Source organism: Dermacentor silvarum, chromosome 1, assembly GCF_013339745.2.
Source record: "Dermacentor silvarum isolate Dsil-2018 chromosome 1, BIME_Dsil_1.4, whole genome shotgun sequence".
In the NCBI taxonomy this organism is placed as follows: Eukaryota; Metazoa; Arthropoda; class Arachnida; order Ixodida; family Ixodidae; genus Dermacentor; species Dermacentor silvarum.
Genome location: NC_051154.1, coordinates 376,032,569 through 376,054,021, shown reverse-complemented (window position 1 = coordinate 376,054,021; position 21,453 = coordinate 376,032,569). Strand labels below are relative to the sequence as shown.

Sequence of the window (21,453 nt, the reverse complement as noted above, 5' to 3'; positions counted from 1 at the left end):
CCAGAGCGATCGGTGGGCAGCCATATCCTATTCCTTGCGGAATGGGGCTGTCTCCTGCTATTCCGAAAAAAAAAACAGTTTTGTTCAGCATATTAATGCATCATTAGCGCTTTGACGTCGCTTTGACATGGTGAGATTTCCTTTTTTTTTTGTGTGTGGCATCGCGTGACAGACAGGCGAAGTGGGTGCAGCACGTAAAAAAAAATTGACCAATAGCGGAGGGCTAATTACCAAAAAGGCGTAGAATCGGATAGAACTACCTTTTTTATCGTTCGACCTATACATGCATAATCAGCCTGTCAAAGTAATATCAGATGGGGAGTTATCACAGTTTTTGTGACGTCACCTGACAGAGAGGCGAAACGGGCATGGCTGAAAAAGTTTTACCCCGGAGGGCTATGACAGAAATGGAATAGAAGCAGAGTGGAATATCATTACGTCATAGCGACCCATACCCGTGCGCAGTAGAACAGAGCAGGAAATGCGCTGAACGCATTACTCGTTGCATCTACTTGCAACAAAATGATGCGAATAGCAAGGACGGAAAAGCGACTGTTTGTCTATATTTCAGAAGAGACATGTCTCTAGTGTGTATGCCGGCACAAGTTCGAAGAGCAAGCAATCAAAAGCCACGCCTGTTAAATTTCTCTCCGACATCGCTTATGAGAAGGTTCGCGACTCCATGCCTGTGTTACCTATTATTGATTCTTGCGTGTGATATAGGAGTCCATCGGCTGCTAAGAAGCAGTAAGAGTACGGTAGATCAGACGTATTTTGGCAGACGCCCGTGATTCGTGCCACGCTGAACCATGAGGCAGGCCAAAAGTTTATCCGCACATAGAGAGAGTCTGGACAATCACGGAAGACGGGCAGAGTGAATATCCAACGCAGACACGGTCCCGACGAAGTACTTTCTGGTTTACACGCAAAAAAAGAAAGGTAGTAAAAGAAAAAAAAAAGAGAGATATAACCTACAGGCAACTAAATTCACGCACATTCACTGAGTCATCGATGTCGAGATTTCAACAGCGAATGGTAAGCCCTCATGACCTTTAATAAGAATGCGGAGCAAAACCCCCATGATGACGGACCCCATGCTCCAAGGTGCAAGGACCTCCCGAAAGAAGTGATTTATCCAACACATGGAAAGCACACCCCACACCAGTGAAAGTAAGAACGCGTGCGCGCGTATGTCCGTTCAAAGTACTCAGGTGCTTCACGGCTGACCCCAGAACGCTCGGCGGCTGCATCCAATGGTACCCGGTACGCTGATTAGAGAGCACGCGAGTCCCCTCGACCCATCAATCGCTCTACATGATTCTTCATGACCCTGCCGGAAAGCGCACGCGTAGACGGCTTATCACGTTGCACCACGCTTAACTCCACTTTGCTTTCGCCGTTTCGTTCACCCTCCCCAGCAATCTGAGCTGTTCGATTCAGCGCTACCCAAGGTTCTATAGCAGTGGGGCCCTTACAGCAAGCGCCTTGCAGAAAAACCCACTGGGACGTCTGGTTCGACGTCCTGCCGTTTCACGTTGTCGGTGTCAAACAAGCTGCAGAAAAGGGTGGCGTGCTGAAATAGTTGTTTTCCATTTGCAGACCTCTACGACACTTACGTGGGTGTACACGGATTGTTGAGAAAATGCAGGGTAGCAGTGCTCCCGCGGGTGGAAGCAAAACGCGCTTTATATAGCGCGCCCGCGGTGCAGCAAATAGCTGACATGTCGCCGCTTTGTCTCATGGGGGCGTGCACAGACATTGCTGCGCAGTCTGCATCTGCTTATTGTTGCACTATTCGCTCTCTTTGTATCGTGTCGGTGTTGTCAGCAACAGTACGGAGGTCGGCTTATCATTGTGGCTTTGTTCACCTTGCTTGGGCATTCCTGTTTTTTTTTTTTAACATAAAGTGGTTTCAGGTATCATTACTCACACCTCAGGCTGAAGGCCAACAGCAACGAAATTTTGGACTGAGTTATAAGCCTATAATTTCACACAGTGTATATATAAAGCAGCCTCTGTGTAATCTTTTACGTTTTAAATACGAGTATATGAGCGGGTGCGTCGCTAAGAGCTAACAAAAATGTACATTTCTATACCAAAACTGAAGAAGAGCAGTGTGGGAATCGACATGAGCGAAGCTTTCGGTGCTGTTTGCTTTGATTGACGATAATCAGCGGTGGTGGTGACGGCGGATGTTTTATCTTGTCACCGTCCAGTGCAAGATGAGAGTGGTGAGTTGATGTTAAACGTTACCTTGCGTGCACCACTGCTACTTGTCTACGTAGTACACAGAACACACAGCAAGTCGTGTATGCTTGAGGCGTTGTTGTGCGCCATTGTTCATAACCTCCAAAAAGTTAGCATTAGCATTGCCTCACACGGCACATCATCGCATCGTGGCGGATGTGTTAAACTTTAATTGAATTATGGGGTTGTGCCTGCCATAAGCGCAATAGGATTATGAGGCATGCCGTAGTGGCAGACTACGGATTAATTTTGAACCCCTGGAGTTCTTTAACGTGCACCTAAATCTAAGTACTTGAGCGTTCTTGTATACTCGGCCCCGTCGAAATGTTGGTGCAGCGGTCAGGATAGAATCCGGGACTTTGAGCAATGCCATATCCGCAAAGCTACCACGGCGGGCGCAGAAGTGTATAAATGACGTGCGACGTCTAGACGCTACGGTGCTACGATGTCGCCTAGACGCTACGGTGATTTCTTGCGGCTTTGAATCTGCACGCCGTGCGTCAGTTTTCCGCTTGCGAATTTGCATGATGTTTATTTGTCAAAAATAGCAGAAACTTACCGTACTGTACCTTCGGTTTGCCCGCAACCACTGTCGTGTCTAGTAGTAGCGTTTCCTTGTCTTTTCCCATCACCTTTTCCCACTCCTCCCATGTATCGGAACTGCGAGCGGCAAGGCTCTTATTCACTCGTTTCGTGACTGCGTCGGTTCTACCTGTTTTCTGCCTTCTCCCTCTACCTACTCTACACCATTCTATGTGCCTCCCCTCAGAACTGTTGCACGTTCGTAGAAAGGTGAGCGCTGCAGTTTCTGCTGTGCCTTTGGGGAGAGTCACGAACATTTACAGCCGTCAAGAGGCTAATGTGGCGACGCCGAGGGAGCTCCAGAGGGCGCTGTGCAACATGCGATGCGATGGAAAGGTCCGAACGAGCTTCTCCGGTCTCCTTTCCTCTCTACAACGGTCCTGCCATCTATATGCGCGCTCTGAACCACCTCCCGACGCGACATGCAAGACAGCAGCAGCAGTGAGAAAAATCGAAGAAGAGGCAAAGAATGCTTCGCTCTAACCACAATAATACTACTATCAATAATAATAAAAAAGAACGCCGCCATCACAGGTAACCGGGAGTGACAAACCCCCGACAACATTTACAACCAGTGTGAATCCTTGGCGTCACTTCTGAGATCTGCATCACCTCCCATAGCTTCGAGCTGTACGCCGGAAATCTTGGTGGCGACATGCTGGTATTTGCAATATACCAAGTACAAGCGCCATCTGCTTAGTTGATGTTGAAAGGCTGCTAATAACAAAATTAGACCATTAACAGCCTGGAAACTTTGACAATATTGTTGCGCGAAAACGTATATTTACAAATATTTACAAAATAGGCGAGTAGCACAGGCGTAGCAGCAACCAGCCAAGATGGCGAGGAGCAACCTCTACTTCCTCTTCCTCAGTGCCGGTCTAATGCTGACCTCTGCTTCGGTGCCGGTCTTCTTCTTCTGTCTCGCGTCATTACTCCCCGGGCGAAAACACGCGCACCATCCGGGCAGGTCAGAGTGCAGCATCAGCGGACGGGTGATACGGCTTCAGCCGGGCAACATGAACTACGTCAGTCTTGATCGGCGCAGAAGATAACATTGGTTGTGCCGGTGCAATCTCATAAGTCACGTCGGTAACTTGGCGCAGAACGCGATAAGGACCATGGTAGCGTGGTAGAAGCTTCGCGGAGAGACCAACGTGTCGAGTTGGCGACCAGAGGAGCACTAAGGATGCAGGAGCGTAACATACATCCTTGTGACGGCAATCGTAACGGTTCTTCTGTGACACCTGTGACATCTGAAGGCGGTCACGCGCGATATGACGCGCAGCGTGCGCCCTTTCGATGGCATCCTGTGCGTACTTCGATGGTTGTTGTGGGGCGGCTGGTAGTACAGTATCCATAGGTAGTGTCGGTTCCCGGCCAAAAAGAAGGTAAAACGGTGAACAACCTGCCGTATCGTGGCGTGACGAATTATAGGCAAATGTGACAAAGGGTAATGTAGCATCCCAGTCGCGGTGGTCGGCGGAAACGTACATGGACAGCATGTCGGTTATAGTGCGATTCAGACGTTCGGTGAGGCCATTCGTCTGAGGGTGATAGGCGGTGGTGACTTTGTGTTTCGTGGAACATGAGCGTAGAAGGTCATCGATGACACGCGACAAGAAGTAAGGACCGCGATCGGTGAGCAGTTGACGAGGCGCTCCGTGATGCAGAATAACATCGTGAAGGAGGAAGTCGGCAATATCGGTGGCACAGCTGGTTGGAAGTGCGCGCGTAATAGCGTAACGCGTGGCATAGTCTGTCGCGACAGCGACCCATTTGTTCCCTGATGCTGATGTAGGGAAGGGTCCGAGCAAATCGAGGCCGACGCGGAAGAACGGCTCTACTGGGACATCGATAGGCTGAAGAAGGCCGGCGGGAAGCGTCGGTGGTTTCTTGCGTCGTTGGCAAAGTTCGCAGCGGCCAACATACTTCTGTACGGAGCGATAAAGTCCAGGCCAAAAGAAACGACGCCGCACGCGATCATAAGTGCGCGTTACACCAAGATGACCTGCTGTAGGTTCGTCGTGAAGCTGCTGGAGGACAGTAGTACGCATGTGGGAGGGCACCACAAGCAAGTGTTCAGGGCCTTCGGAGTATACACTGTGGCGGTATAAAGTTCCATTATGTAAGGTAAACATCCGTAGTGACTCGTCAGGGGGCCCGGAACTGAGACGGTTGATGATGGAACGTAACGCCGGATCACGCCGCTGTTCATCGCCGAAATGAATTAACTGAGATATAGAAAGGACACAGGCATCGGTGTCAGGGTTGGTGCTGTCGGGAGGATCCACGGGATAACGGGACAGGCAATCCGCGTCCTGATGTAATTGGCCAGACTTGTGGATGACGGAAAACGAGTACTCTTGTAATCGCAAAGCCCAGCGTCCGAGACGGCCTGTAGGATCTTTCAGCGAGGAAAGCCAGCAGAGCGCATGGTGGTCAGTGACTACCGTGAATGGGCGGCCAAAGAGGTACGGCCGAAATTTGGAGATTGCCCAAACAAGGGCAAGGCATTCACGCTCGGTAATTGAGTAATTGCGTTCTGGGGCAGAGAGCAGGCGGCTGGCGTACGCTATGACGCAGTCACGACCATGCTGGCGCTGGGCAAGGACGGCTCCGATTCCGTATCCACTGGCATCCGTCCGAACTTCCGTAGGAGCAGATGGGTCGAAGTGCGCCAACAGAGGAGAAGTCGTCAGAAGGCGGATAAGCGCAGAAAATGCCTGAGCTTCGAGATGGCCCCAGACGAAAGGCGTATCTTTCTTGAGAAGGTCGGTGAGCGGACGGGCGATGTCAGCGAAATTTTTGACAAAGCGACGAAAGCAAGAACATAAGCCAATGAAGGAGCGAACGTCTTTGGTTGAGCAAGGTGCAGGGAAATGCTTCACGGCGCGAATTTTTTCTGGGTCAGGTCGGATTCCTACACCATTAACAAGGTGGCCGAGCACTGTGATTTCACGGCGACCAAAATGGCACTTGGATGAGTTAAGCTGGAGACCAGCGCTGCGGAACACTTGGAGGATGGCGGACAGGCGCTGAATATGGCTCTCAAATGTCGTGGAGAAAACAATAACGTCATCTAGGTAACATAAGCAGGTCGACCATTTGAAGCCACGAAGGAGCGAATCCATCATGCGCTCAAACGTGGCTGGCGCATTGCATAGGCCGAAGGGCATAACTTTAAATTGGTATAACCCATCAGGTGTCACAAAAGCGGTCTTCTCGCGGTCCATAGGATCTACGGCAACCTGCCAATAGCCACACCGCAGGTCGATGGACGAAAAATAACTCGCTCCGTGGAGGCAATCGAGGGAATCATCTATACGTGGCAACGGATATACGTCCTTCTTAGTTCGTCCATCTTGTTCAGGTGTCTGTAATCGACACAGAAACGCCAGGTGCCGTCTTTTTTCTTGACAAGCACAACTGGGGATGCCCATGGGCTAGACGAAGGTTCTATAATGTCTTTTGCAGCCATCTTGTCGACTTCTGTTTGTATAATCGACCGTTCAGCAGCAGAAACACGATAAGGACGGCGATGAATAGGGTTTGCGTCGCCTGTGTCGATTCGGTGCATGACAGCCGTTGTCTGGCCAAGTGGGCGGTTGTCGAAGTCAAAAACGTCCCGGTACGACGCTAACACACGGCAGAGCTCATCAGCCTGCGCAGGTGAAAGGTCCGCGGCTATCATTTTGTTGAATTCACTGGTAGGCAAGCTGGTGGATCCTGCTGACCACGTCGGACTCAAAGTCACCTCAGATGTTAGCGTGGATATTTGACAGTTGCTGAGGGATGCCAACGTTGCGAGCGCAATTCCGGATGGTAGAACACGGGCGGATAAGCCAAAGTTCAGCACAGGCAGATAAGCTTCGTTGTTGACAATTTCGACAACCGTGTGGGGTCGGGTCACATTGTGTGCCAAGACAACGTCAGTAATAGGGGATGCCACGTAATCCCCGTCAGCGACAGCAGGAGAGGGCGTCAAAAGAACACAAGTAGTGGATTGGGGCGGTAATCGCACGTACTCTGACGAACACAGTTGCGTAGGTTTAGCAGGAAGAGTCTCTGGGGCAGAAGGGAGTTCAAGTTGCAGGACACCGGTGCCGCAGTCGACGAGGGCTGAATGTGTCGACAAAAAGTCAATGCCCAAGATCACGTCGTATGGGCACTGCTCAAGCACAAGAAACTGAGCGCTCGTTGTATGGCCAGATATAGTAACGCGGGCAGTACACGTTCCAACAACAGTAGGTGTGCTTCCATCGGCAACTATCACTGTACGTAGCACGGCGGGTGTCAGGACTTTCTTCAGCTTCTCACGAAGACTAGAGCTCATCACCGAGATCTGTGCACCAGTGTCGATAAGGGCCATAACACTAACACCGTCGAGTTGGACTTCGAGCAAATTAGAGCGGGTAGGAACTGTCAGACGAGGATTTCGAGGCCGGGTCGAGAATGCAGCGTCACCTCCGGGCGCTGCATTCGTTAGTTTTCTGATGCGTAGCGTCCAGAGTTGGCAGGCGACGGGAAACGGCGGGCTTGCGGCGAAGGGAATCGGTGGGCTTGCGGTGAGCGAGATCGGCGATCGCGCGGCGATGGTGACCCGCTGTACACGGTGGTGCGAGTGTCGACGTCGGGCGTGTCAGTCGGTGGAGAGCGCGACGATGTTGTACGGGAGTAGCCTTCAGGACGACGGTTCCGGGTGCTCCAGCCAGTCGGTGACGTCTGACGGCTCCAGCAGTGTCGCGCAATATGCCCAACTCGAGAGCACGCGAAACATATTGGGCGATCATCCGGCGTCCTCCACTCAGCGGGATTGCGGTATCGCGAGTAAAAGGGCTGGTTCCGCGGCGCGACTGGTGGAACTGGTGGTGTGACTTGTGCGACTGGTGGCACGCGAACAGCACACACAGAGGAGAGTCCCAAATTCGCGACCTCCTGCCGAACCACGGCTTGAATCAATGAAACCATAGGCTGGTTGGCAGTCGAGACATCGGGCACGAGAGGGGCTGGTGACATTGCTTCTAGTTCCCGTCGAACGATCCGTGTCAAAGTGTTCGAAACCGGCGATTGTGACGTAGGTAGTGGTTCCTCACATGATGACGATGCGGCAGTATTGGGGAGCCTGGTGAATTGCTGGGCGATACGGCGGGATTTAGCTTGTTCGAATCGCCGACACTCCGTCACAATAGCATCCACGGTGGCGCAGTTCCTGAATACTAAGAGGTTGAATGCGTCATCGGCGATTCCTTTGAGTATGTGTCCGATCTTGTCCGCTTCGGACATGTTACCGTCAACTTTACGGCAAAACGCTAGAATATCCTGAATATACGAAATGTATGATTCAGTAGATGACTGCGCACGGGAGCCAAGTTCTTTTTTAGCGGCTAGTTGGCGACCCAAGGGCTTGCCGAACAAATCATTCAGTTTTTCTTTGCAAACGTCCCAGCTGGTTAGATCGTGTTCGTGCGTCTCGTACCAGACGCGCGCGGTTCCTTTCAGGTAAAATATCACATTCGCCAGCATAAGCGTATCGTCCCATCTGTTCTGTTTGCTGACACGCTCATACCATGCAATGCAGTCCTCGACGTCCACGTTATCTGTGCCAGAGAAGGTGCCCGGATCTTGCGGAAGCGATAAGATGACAGATGGCGGGGACGGCTGCTGCACGGTAGGTTCCGGCGCGGTGCGTGCTTCAGTGGCCATCACCGAGGGAACAACGCGGCGACTACTTCGGAGTTCCGTGCTTGGGTGATGGGGATGAACAGGCAGCGTACCCCGCACCTCCACCAGAAAATGTTGCGCGAAAACGTATATTTACAAATATTTACAAAATAGGCGAGTAGCACAGGCGTAGCAGCAACCAGCCAAGATGGCGAGGAGCAACCTCTACTTCCTCTTCCTCAGTGCCGGTCTAATGCTGACCTCTGCTTCGGTGCCGGTCTTCTTCTTCTGTCTCGCGTCAATATAGCGATATATACTACTCATTTCTAATCAACTTAGCCGAAGTAAAATTTTCTTACAGTTGGCTTCTAAAAACCATGATCATTAGCCGAGAAACGCACAACATGCCTGCCTACTATAAATAATAGCTAAAATAACTTTGCGGCCGAGGTGACCGCAACTTTTCGATTATCAAAAAACACCACCTAATTGAGTGAGCCACCAAAAAGTCTATTTTATTGTTTTCCTGACATTGAAAAGAAACTGAGCGTTTAAAAAGCACAGCCCCCCGCAATGACGGGACGACACAAAATTGAACTGCTTTTTACCAATCAAACATCTAGCCGCAGGTCTCAGACGTAAAATCGTTCTCACTGGCATGACAATCGCGCGTTCAGCATGCAGTATATGGGTAAGCGCAACGCATCCCTTCTAATGCGGACCGGCAACTAATGCACCGCTACCACACTCTTCTCCTAGGCGGGGCTACTATTTCATTGTACAACATCATGTTTGTCATTGTTCTTCGGTGCTGGGGTTAGCCACCGCGCGCCTTGTAAATAACAGCAGTTCTCCTGGAGATTGAATCGCCTTCCAACTTTTATATCCTTTATTGTCGCAACCGTCGAACGAGCAGTATAGGGGCTGGTGTTGCCATGCTCTAAAAGTACGCGTGAAGTCAGAAGTTCTCGTCATTTATTCCTAATTGCTGGGCAAATGTGATTCTTTAGCAGATATGTACTGTTACTCCTAATTCCACGCAAGGTTGCAATATTACCCAAATTTGCATTCTAGAATGGAATCGGCATGACTTTTCCTGCTGACGGTTCGGTGCGGTGTTCTCGTACGCCACTGTAGTAGGTGTGCCTGGCCCCGTCACAGGTTGCCCTCCGGAGAAGTCAGGCCGCTTTTGCACTTTCTAGTCCAATCGCACACTTGCTGTACGGTCGCATACAATAATCGTATGCAAATTTCAACTTGTTTAACACCAGCGTTTTCCACTGTATAACATTGAACCACTATGACAGCCCCTGTATGCTACCAAAGGAATCGTACAACGTTTTCGAAATTTATTTCACTTTAATGTTTTCATTTGAATCACCCTCGAATAAATCCAGCGATTTACTACACTTTGCAGGGAAAGAGCCAGAACAGGGACGCTGAAGTCTAAAGTAATTTTCTTTCATTAGAAATTATATGTTTAGCTTTAAAACAAATTATTTTTTCTTGTTTTTGGACATTAAGCATAAAATATCAAAATTCATTCTTAAAAGTCATCTTCAAGGAATGACTGTGACAATAAGTACCACTGCCACCATAAGATGCCGAGCTCAATGTAGAAAAAAAAATAGAACAAGCAAAAAAATCATGCCTGCCGGTGCGCAAACAAAAAAACTGAAGTAAATAGTTCGTCGGTAAAAGTGGGGTCAATACCCGCGAGAGGGAATAGGCTTATATATATATATATACTCTCGTTTCCGTGAGACCACACTGTTTACCTCTCTAGTGTTAATCCCACCGTAGTCCCGGAGCACGAGAACGATCGAGTTGGTTCATACGTTCCTTTGACTTTTTTGCTTTTCAGTAGGGAAATTACCGGGGCCCATATAGCAAGCGAACGGCAATTAAGTTCAGGGTAGAACAGCAACGCTCCAGGCTGCATTAGATGCGAGCGCTTCCGTGGAACGCGCAAATGCGCGGGCACTCCAAGGCACACCAGTTTATGGGAGTCTTTCCCACACTGCTAATGGGTCCTCGGCGCATCTAGTAACCACGCGTTCCTTTCTTTTCTAGTTTTCCATTGTGTGTGTGTGTGTGTGTGTGTGTGTTTAGGGGGGGGGGAAATAGAAGGGGAGGTTGATACGCGAATGTGTGCCTGTCTGCAGTGTGTTCTTTTTTTTTTTTTAGAGCAAGGTGTATGGTAGCATTGCATTTGCTAAACCAGCTTCTTTCTCCGCTCGCCTCTTACTGCTAACTGAGGAGGTGCTGCAGTTTTGTTGCCCGAACGACAGGTTTCTAGAGCAGCGAGTGAGCCCGAGGCAGAAGCCTTTATCATTCAACTGAATGGCGTCGGAGCTAGTGAGCCGATGACGATGAATGAATGAATGAATACATTTATTAGAAGAGCTGGTGCTTGGGCCTGTTTCGGGAAGGGGCGAGAGGGGCGGTAGTTTTACATCTTCCGGAATGCGTGTTTCTAGGGCGTAGGACTCCAACGACCCCAGTGAGGCACGCTCGCCGTCGCAGCAGGAGGGCGCGGCGATCTACTCTTCTAAAGAGGGCGTGTTCTAGCCCGGGTCATCTCCAGGGCAGGTGTCGAAGATTGGGTGCCGTTTCCGTGTTGCACTAGTGGAATTTCGCGTTAGCTTAAAGGGCCCCTTCCCAGGTCACATGGCAAATTTTGGTTATACGCTAGAAGCTGTTACGTGCCCTCTAAGGAGTGTTCTACGAGAATTATTCAAATTGGTTCATTATTAGCAGAGGTAGAAATATTTAAAGTACCGCAAATTTAAGATTTCAGGATGCCAGCGTCACTGCCAACATAGACACTCTCCATTTGCCTCCGTCTAGCCTCTGCAAGCGAAATTCCTTCCCGGCGTTCGCCCATACTGGAGCCGGAGGGCCGCGTGACGAATACGTCACGGGACCCGCCTTCTTTTTACTTTTTTCTCTCTCTCGCGTTTTTGCTGAGTGGCGCACTTCCGGTGACGGTCTCGCGCGCAAGCTGTTGCGTTTGTCTCGTTTGGCGCAGCGCATGATTTTGCGCGCTCTGCACGAGAATACCTGATTGGCGGTATAAATCAGTGCCACATTCACCAGTACTGAGGCAGACGCAAGCAGATCAAAGAGCACGATCACGCATTGCAACCCGGTAGAAAATGGCAGACAGTTTCGTTTACTGCGAGCGCGACTGCACAACGTGGGAACAAGCAGACGAAGCGAAAGTACGTCCCTCCTGCTACGCCACGGAGTAAGACTCACAGACATTCCGTTTGTAGGTTTCATTGTGTCTCTAAACTTTAAATCGTCCATTGAAGCAACATATCACACAAATAACTGATCTTGCCTTGAATAACCCACGAAGTCACGTGCCACTGTTAGTGACGTCACTGCACTGCAATTTACGTGGGCGCACTTGCGCGATTGACGTCAACTCTCCGGCTAGGAGCGTGGCGCCCGCGAGGAGAAGGGAGCACGCGTTTGGTTTGAAATTTCACATCTTTTTTGCGGCGCGTAGCGGTGTAATACATTGCAGACACGATAGTTAGGGCGCATTGTATGCACTGTGCTTGTCAGATCAAAATGGCCAGACCTGGTGAGGGGCCCCTTAAGTGCGGTTTATCGCCAAAGCGGTGGCACCGCATTTGGCTCATGATCGGCGATCTATGTCAACCAGCGTAATCAGGGCGCGAGTGATACTTTACAAGATTAAATGATAAAGGCCGTCGATGCCGGGTATAGACATAGACGTAAATATTAAGTAATTTTTTATGTCCTGATGAACGCTCTTTGATAAAGAGGCCCATCGCATTGTCTTATTCACTGTGACTGCGTACAGGAGCTATCGTTACCTCTTCTTTTGTTAGTTCCTACTGAAATATTTGCATCTTATGTCGATAGCAGGAAATTTTATATACTCTTTTCGAAGACAGTGGTAGCTCGTCCGAGCGGCAGGTGGCACTGAGGGGCCTCGTCGTTAAGAAGGCGGACTGGGATCAGCTGGTCCTGAGATCATCTGGTCCTGGACTTGATTTCAGGCGTGATCATACGTGTATAATTTCCTTCGCTTAGCCTTCCACCGTAGCAGCGACACTTGGCATGCTTTACACACAAGTTTTGTGCGTGTTTCCTGTGAAGTGTTTGACCACCATTGACACCTTTTGCGCGTAGTGGTGGTGCACGGGTAGTGCCCTTTCCCGTTGAACCGAACCTTTGTTGGTACCGCTTTCATAAGTGAGGAGTTCTTGCTTCCTCTCTTGTGATATACTACACTGCGCCGGCACTTGCAAAAGCTCCTCCCATTGATGAGCTGTCTGCACAGTATCACCCGATACAACAGGTATGTCATACCGTTCCAGTAGTAGTGCTGGACGTCATCAACCACTACGTTCAGCATATTTGCAGGAAGCTGAAAACAATGGCTCACTCTCATGCCAAAGCTGTCTACAATTGATCTAACTGCATCACTGGAGTGCAAGAAAAAAAATTTTGCACTTACCGGTCAACTTATTCGTAGCGCATGAGCAAGGAAATTCACGCGCTTGAAGAGCGAAGACAGCCGAAAAACATGAGAAAGCAAAACAACTCGAACTTACGAATGACATCTCGAATTGTTTCGCAAGGTCACTAAGAGCAATGATACCATGCAAAATTGGTGGTATTCGGAGTATAGGCACAAAATTGTTATGAACAAAATGAAAGTTATCAGAGGGTAGGCCGTGTAAAGAAGCAAGGAAGGGCTATAGAGATTACTTAAATTTCATTTCGATTTTAAGCAGTTGCCTAAAGTGATCTTCAGTAGTTGCCCACTGGGCACTGAACTATGCTTAGTGTTTCGGATGGGAACTGCCAACTTTCACGATCACAATGCAGTGTAGACAAAATGTGTTTTCTTTTTCTTCGGCAACACATTACTATGGCGGCGAAAGATGCCAGCAAAGCGTGACAACCACTGAATGCCTATTTAATGAGTACACTTTCCTAATTAACTTATAATATAATTTTTGAGGGCACTTGTTGCTGTTGCAGAATTGAGGCAAGTTATCGAGAAAAAAAACAACCTTGTGACTATAGCCCTTCTTTCAACATTCTTCTTAATTATGTCGTAAAATTCATTGGCATACTAAGCTTTGTATGCTTTGGCGAGGTAGAATTTTTGGGAAATTTTAACTAGAACATGAACGCATTCATACGCAACCTTGAGGAGGCATATCTCAAAACTGATAGTCACCTCAAGATTCAATGCTATAGGTGCGCATGTGTCGAGCACTGACCGAGGCTCGAATTCCTCAACTAGAACGTGCGCACTAAAGTAAATATTTAAACACTTACTTAGCAGCGCTTACCTAATTACATAGATAATCGGTTATTATCGCACGCTTACACGCTCCCCTCGACTCTAGTAATGCTACCCACCCCCAACGCAACCCGCCGTGGTTGCTCAGTGGCTATGGTGTTGGGCTGCTAAGCACCAGGTCGCGGGATCGTATCCCGATCACGGCGGCCGCATTTCGGTGGGGGCGAAATGCGAAAAGACCCGTGTACTTAGATTTAGGCGCACGTTAAAGAACCCCTTGTGGTCAAAATTAACCCTGAGTCTCCCACTACGGCGTGCCTCATAATCAAATCGTGGTTTTGGCACGTAAAACCCCATAATTCTTTTTTACCCCCAACGCACACCTATGCCCTTGTCAACACGCAAACACAAGACGTTTATTATGTACTTTGCAAGAATGTCCCGCTGGCCGGCCAACTTCGCCGACAGTTATCTCATACCACCCTTATCGCCCTGTTAGAATGCTTAATGATTAAATAACATTAGCCATAACGAAAGAACTATTGGCAGAATGTAAACGAGGTGGACACGAGAGAAGGATGAGATGCGACGTGGAGTGGACGCTCGGAGACATCCGTTGTTCGTTATCGCATTTAGAGGCCAGCGCACGGTGGTCTCCGCGTCACTCGCTGGCCGCACGCTATCCCAAAGCTTGGTCACGGACATCGCAGTGATCTCGTGCAAGACAGCGGTGCATTTGTTCGGGGCCAGATCTCGGACAAGTAATCGCAGGCATGCTCGTACGATTCAGTGCACGCCGTGATGAACGATCCCGCGGCGACAGGTAAGAAAAACAAGAGAGAAGTGAGGTCGGGAAAACTGGAATGAGAATTGCGGCAGTGAACCGGGCGCTGCGAGAGACTATTACACTGCGTGGCGCACACAACAGCCACAGAAGCGCATTAAATTCTCGCTGCGCTTCATTTGAAGCCGCAGGGAAGTTAATTGCATGCGCGCGGTCGACATCATCGTTCTGAAATTTACTGCTTTGGCCGGGAATTCCGCAATAAAGAAAAAAGAGAAGAAAGAAAAAAAAATGTACCGTCGTGATGAACCAGTCCTGCGCTGTTGTGCGTTAACGACATTTCATGTATTAACGCCGAATTGTATTGCCTATCGGCGCTCAGCAAGGGCATTCAGCCCTAAGGTGTGAAGCTTGTTGCATTCAGAAGCGTAATGTATACCACTGAGCGCGGAAAAAAAAGGAAGAAAGGAGACACGTTGGGAAGAGGGAAGGATGACGCAAGACGTTCAGCACTTCTTGATGTCATGCTTTCTTAGCGAAACACAATACGCCCCCACCCCAGTTTCAGTGACCATCCACGCTATACAATGATGCTGGTGTTCAAATGAATTCATGATGCACTATTGCAGTTTGGGTATACCGCAAAGCCTCAGTTCGTGTCTGATGCATTGTCTGGTGAGCTATAGATAGCTGAGCCATGCAGCGGACATGAAACTTCTATAAGTTTGACGCTAAAGAATGAGTCTATAGCAGTGGCAGGAAGTAAGCGATTTGCATTGGACCGACTCATTGCCGCTTAAATGCGTGCACGTACTTTCTTGCGGAATTTCGTAGCCGCCGAAAGCGTGGTACACCTCCCCAAAACAAGAGCAGACCGCTGACACACGTTGTGTACAAAGGCAGTTTTGATTAAAAAATTTAGCAATTACGGATCGCTCTTAGTTCGTCTTCTGCAGCACCTCACAGCTGAGGAAACGTTGGAGAGAGACAAAAAAAAAAGAAGATAAGCAAATAAACGACGTTGCCAACCATCGTGTGTTATAGTCGGGATATCTATTTTTCCGCCTGTCCTTGGCGGCCTTGTGAATGAAGTGGTTGCTCTACTGCAGGTTGATGGAAAGCCGCCGGAGGAGCCATTTATCAGCGCTAAGTGCGAGTCACGGCGGCATGCTGCCGTCGGTAAGCCTTAACGGGAGCGGTGAGGGAGGCGTCAGGAATCCAGGGAGAGGCAGCGCGGAAAGCCGCTGGTGTGTTGCGCTGAACGGAGTGGCCGTCCGCATTGACGTTTGTAACAGACGGGGTAGTTTGTAACAAACGAGTGTGTGTCGACTGCTTGCCTCCAGTCCGGCGCGCACAGACGATTTACGCGCAAGTAAATCTTGGCCGACGCGGTGAAACCATTGGGTGTAAATTGGTTTCCCTGTAACCGCGAATGTTAATTTTTTATTTATTTTTTGTCTTATGAGACGCTGACCTATAGCCAAGCCAATTTTAAGGCTTTTTCTCTCTCCCTAACACCATGTACATTTTGTACACGATGTCATAAATAAACTTCGAATTCGGCCACTATTTCCTGTTGTTTTCCAACGCGCGGACACACACACACACACACACACACACACACACACACACACACACACACTCAGATTTTTTAATGAGTGCTGGAGATGTTTGCCCGGCCATACGCCTGGTATATGCTACTCCAGATGAGGTTGGTGAGGCCCCATGACATGACCCACTCACACATAGATAGCACATACACATACACATACACCGACAGTTCCACACATGCACATAACACGCACACGTATGAGAGACATAAGCACAGACAGTATCAAGGATCTAGAGCATCTGGTCCAAGCCAATGTCCAGGAGGTAGACTAATAGTGCCTTCGTTGCGCTCAAGGCAGTAGCAGCGCTGCTCCTAGATGCAGACGACTATGTTTCAGTTCGAAAGAACTACCACGTAAATTACAAGCAGATTTTTGGACTGCTCGTGCGGTTGCAAAGAGCAGACAGACGCACGCAAACGAAGAGAGGCTGCTTCTCTTGCAGCTATTGTAAGCGTACGAATCCCGCAATACCGGAGTTTTGAAAAAGACACAGGCCTTTAATTGGCACTAGGCAAATTGAACAAAATTGCAGAGAAAAGATGTCTTCTCCGAAGCCAAGAAGTTATGAAAACAGCAGTAATGAAAACGCTGAAGTATTTGCAGCAACGTTCGCGACCTTCAGGACCACCTGCACAACGTGAACCAAGACTTGGAAAGAAGACTTAGACTACAAACGACGCTTTAAGAGAAACATATTTACGAAGCAATATAAATGTGTTCAACGGAGTGCTTAAACATCCTTGAAGCATCCAGTGAGAAGTTTGCCTTTGTTTAGCCGCTTTGTTCTGTCATATGTGTGCTGTATAGGTAATGAATAGACGCCTGTTCGCCCAAGTCGCTAAGGCAATACCGCGGGGTTGGTGGACATTTATAAACAGCTAACGCAAATTACCCTGAAAACCATTTCTCACTGTCTGTGACCAACTGCAGCAAACAGGACGCGAGGCTGGATGACCTCCATGCGTTTTCTTCCATTTTCTGTCCCTACGCGAAAAATGAGAAAATATATATATATATATTATTCGATTAATTCACCCCGTACTCCCGGTCTAAATATAGGCTGTTTTCATTAGCCTTGTGAGAGTATTACAGTGTTTAGTTCTCTGACGGGTAATATAATGGCGTAGTGTTGCCCAGTTACGGACGCAGGTCTCAAAATCAATAAGACTTCCTCATTTGTTAATATGGCGCGGGACGTAATTTGCATCCTACAGAGCAGGACTGTCGGCGTCATGTGTGGCAGCCGTCTGTAAATTATTGTTAAACCTGTTTAATGTTGCCGTTTTAGTTTCAGCCGATATCGTCCACAATAATACAATCAACAGAAAAAGAAACAGGCCTTTAATTGGCACTAGGCAAATTGAACAAAATTGCAGAGAAAAGATGTCTTCTCCGAAGCCAAGAAGTTATGAAAACAGCAGTAATGAAAACGCTGAAGTATTTGCAGCAACGTTTGCGACCTTCAGGACCACCTGCACAACGTGAACCAAGACTTGGAGAGAAGACTTATACTACAAACGACGCTTTAAGGGAAACATATTTACGAAGCAATATAAACGTGTTCAACGGAGTTCTTAAGCATCCTTGAAGCATCCAGTGCGAAGTTTTTGTCTAAGTAAATTGACTTGGTAATAAATGACTTCTTGTGAACAGAAAAACTGCTTTTAACCGCTTTGTCGCCACGCTGCACACCCAACGAAGTTCACTATCGCTTTTAAATTTCTGAGATTTGAATGCACTCGATCACGGAAACATTGATGTAAATCACAGTGCTGTACAAATCTGACAGTTTTATCACTGACCAGTTGCAAAAAGAACAGTACTGCGCTGGTATCGAACCACCGAGGCCGTGTTCGTGCAATCACGAAATATGACGGCGAGTGCAGAACCTACCGGCGACCGCCGAATGCACATACCCTTATGTCCACACTCCCCCCCTAACGGCAATAGGTATCACAGAAAACTTTGCAGCAATTGACAAGCGCAACTGTTGCACGTGTGCAATGTGTTTTTAGTTTCCCATCTCATGTATACGCGCTGCAAGCACTGCACTGCTCACAACTGCGCATTCAGGCACTGTATCGCGTATCTGCAGCATTTATTTGGAGATAAAGTTGTGAATCGATGCGGGTGGATAATCTGTTCCTCCAGTTTGAACGTGGCGGCCTAGAATTAGTGCATCTCTTTGTCAGGCAAATTGGTTCTCGCCTGTTTTTCTTTCGAGTCAGTGAAATGCTCCAGCTCCGATTAGTTCATTATCTTCCTAATATAGTAGTACCATCTGATGCTAAAGATGTCTCACACACTTCTTGGGGCTTTCTGAAGGAGGTCATTGACTCATTTTTTTATTGAAAGTCCGATTCAGCCTGCAGTACATTTTCACTGCGAGTCGAAAAGCAATTTCTGCTTCACTAGTGGACTCAAGTTTCCCATATACCTTTATATAGTGCACCTTATTTAGGTTGGCATTATCAGGATGTACTTAGACGGGTACATAAAATGGGCATACCTCCTAGAGTTAAAAAAATTATTTAAACTGCATTCGGAAACACTTCCCTTTAAAATCTCTCTAAACTCGAGGGGCTGCTTTGTGCCGAGGTTCACAAACTATCGACACTGTCCACGTGCCGAGACCATAGGTCGCTGTTTCATAGATTGTAGAGATGCTATATCCTTTTTCGACATTCTCCAACGGACGCTTAGAAAGGATATCCACATCACGCCATACTCTATCAGGTTTCTACCGTCCTTTAAAAATACTGGCGGTCTTCCCCATGACATGTTCATAGTACTTGGCTTATACAGCCCCTGGAGATCTAGACTGTGTGAGCGCCTTGCCGAAAGCCCGCGATCTACAAGATCCTCTTACCGGGAAAGTGCAGCTTATGCGAGAATTTTGCATACGCTGCGCAGGAATCTGTGCCTGACAGGATGCACTTGTTAGACGCATGCGTGTGTTTCCCCGAGCTCTGAGTGTGTAGCGATGTTCGCTCTGTAATATATTTTCAGTTTTGTTTTCCATTGCATAAAAAAACGAAAACAAAACCACAATGTTGCACGATAGCGCTGTGGGTGGAGAGCCCGACCCCCAAAGAACATTGCTGGAGGCACATGGGTTCGAAACCCAGTGGTGGCGATTGTGGACACCACTTTTATTTTTATTCGGCCGACGGCTGGGGATGAGCGGGCAGTCTGACGAGGATAAAATGACGCCGGTGACGACAACAGTCTTTGTCAACGTAACTGGGTGGAGGGACGGACGCACACTGAATACCCAGTTTCAAGCCCTTAACTGCTCTAGCAGTAAAAAAAAAAAAGGAGAGAGTGATAGAAAAAGTTTCAATGCTGTTTTGAGCTCGAGTCGGCTAGAGTCGTTATCGTTCTTCGTCTAAAGAATATTTGTCCTTGACTCCCCGCTATATCTTACATAAAATTATTGCGAACAAACCAAGCACATTTGATCGGAACATTCGATACCACTGGTCGCCGCGCCTGTACCCGCTGTTCCAAACAACAAGACACGTGTTTCCGTAGCGGATTCCTGTTTTGCTAAATTGAACTGAATTGAGTAGACGCACTGCAACGCGCTAAAGCATACGCTCGTTTCGACTGTCCCAACTTCGCGGTAGTATATGCCCCAACGGAGGAGAGATACCTGCACAAACCCGTGGGCTCTGCACTATCCCTAAACAGCATGCAGAAGCGGCAGGAAAGCTCCTTCCTCGCTCGTCTTCGTGATTAGGCTCTCCTGCTATGAAGCAACGAAGCGGGCAGAAGGGTACTGAAAGAATTAGTGTTGAACACGATTTCAGACACCAAACATGACACGGTTGAATTGGGGGCCTGGTAGAGTGTCGGAGGTGGGTGTCTGCGCGTTAGTGCGGTAAGACATCACTGACTGTTTGCCTTCTACTGTACTGACCCGCAAGGAGAGCTAGGGCAGTCATTCTGCGCAGCGGTGAAGGACGATTGCGTGATGGCACGGTGGGTTACTGCTGCGATGTAGTCTAAATGCCTGGCGCGTGAGCGCACTTCTTCTCCGTGACGTTTAGCGGCTGCTAAAGCTCGCCTAACCGCGCGACATCCGCTCCGCTGTAAACGCCAGGAATACGCCCTCCCCCTGGCGGTCGACGGTGGGCTGCATTCCTGCACTTCCGGCATACCAGCACAGAAGCCAGTTCGGCCGGGCCGGCCATTCTTCTCTCTTCACGTGTGGCGGCGGCGGCAGCAGCACAACAACCGGGAGAATCTATAGTCTCACAGATGCCGTAAATCATCGCCCGCCACCCACACGCACACACGAATGCTCAAACGTTATAACGGCCGCAATCCGCTCTGCCAACGGTGGCGGCGACGATCGCAGCCTTTCGGCCGCGTATGTATATATGCGGCTGCTTCAGATGTCGGTCCGATACAGCGGGCTTACCTCCCATCCACTAGCGTCCGCGCCGGTCCGGTAGCCGCGACCGGGCCGCGCTATATAACGCACGCTGCGCGCGGCGCCCCACCTTGATCGACGCATGCGGCGGGGAGGGGGTAGGCAGTGGCCCGTTAGAGAGAACGCGGTGCAATCGCGCGCTCCGACGAGTGGGAGTCGGAAAGTGGTCCGTTTAGGCTCGCCCACCCTCGAGTGGGATCGCGCATGTATAATCTACGTTATATCGCCCCCATCTAAAGTACTGGTCATTGCGCTCCGCCATCTCGACGAGGAAAAGGTGGAGAGGCAAGAAAAACGGTGACCACAGCGCGGTTTCGGCCGTGTTACAAAGTCGAGATCCTTAACAACGCGGTTCTTCTTCTTTCCGCTAGCGCGCGTAAGAAATTGCCTGCGACACAAACGAAACAAGAGCAGAGCGAGAGAGAGAGAGAGAGAGATACTGTAACTGCCGGCAGCGTGAGTGGTAGCGAAGGCAATTCCGCCCCTTTTCTTTCCTTCTTTTTTTTTCACACTAGCGCAAAATACATCCCAATCGCAGCAGGGTGCCGTCGGAGGCACTCCGCCTGCGCAGCCAAAAGAAATAACTCGACAGTCGCCGTGGCAGAAGCTTCGTTCCCGCTGCCTTCGAGCAGATGAACGGCACCTGGAAGGTCATTTCGGCCTCTTGGTGACGGAGTTATTGTAGATGTGTAAAGGCCGCCGCTCGCTTCCGGGCACTGCGACTCTAGATTGGATAGGCCGCAGACTTTTTCACGCGCCAATAAACATTGCACATGTGTGTCATCCGTGCTCGACCTGGTTGAACACCCTACTATTCCTTCATCGTTTT

General features: G+C 49.1%; 1 protein-coding gene across 2 annotated transcripts in view; it reads right to left on the bottom strand.

Annotated features, from left to right (window-relative positions):
• Nucleotides 1-21,453, bottom strand: part of LOC119437472 (uncharacterized) — a 258,469-nt gene that overhangs the window by 173,947 nt on the left and 63,069 nt on the right. The gene's annotated exons all lie outside the window — the stretch shown is intronic.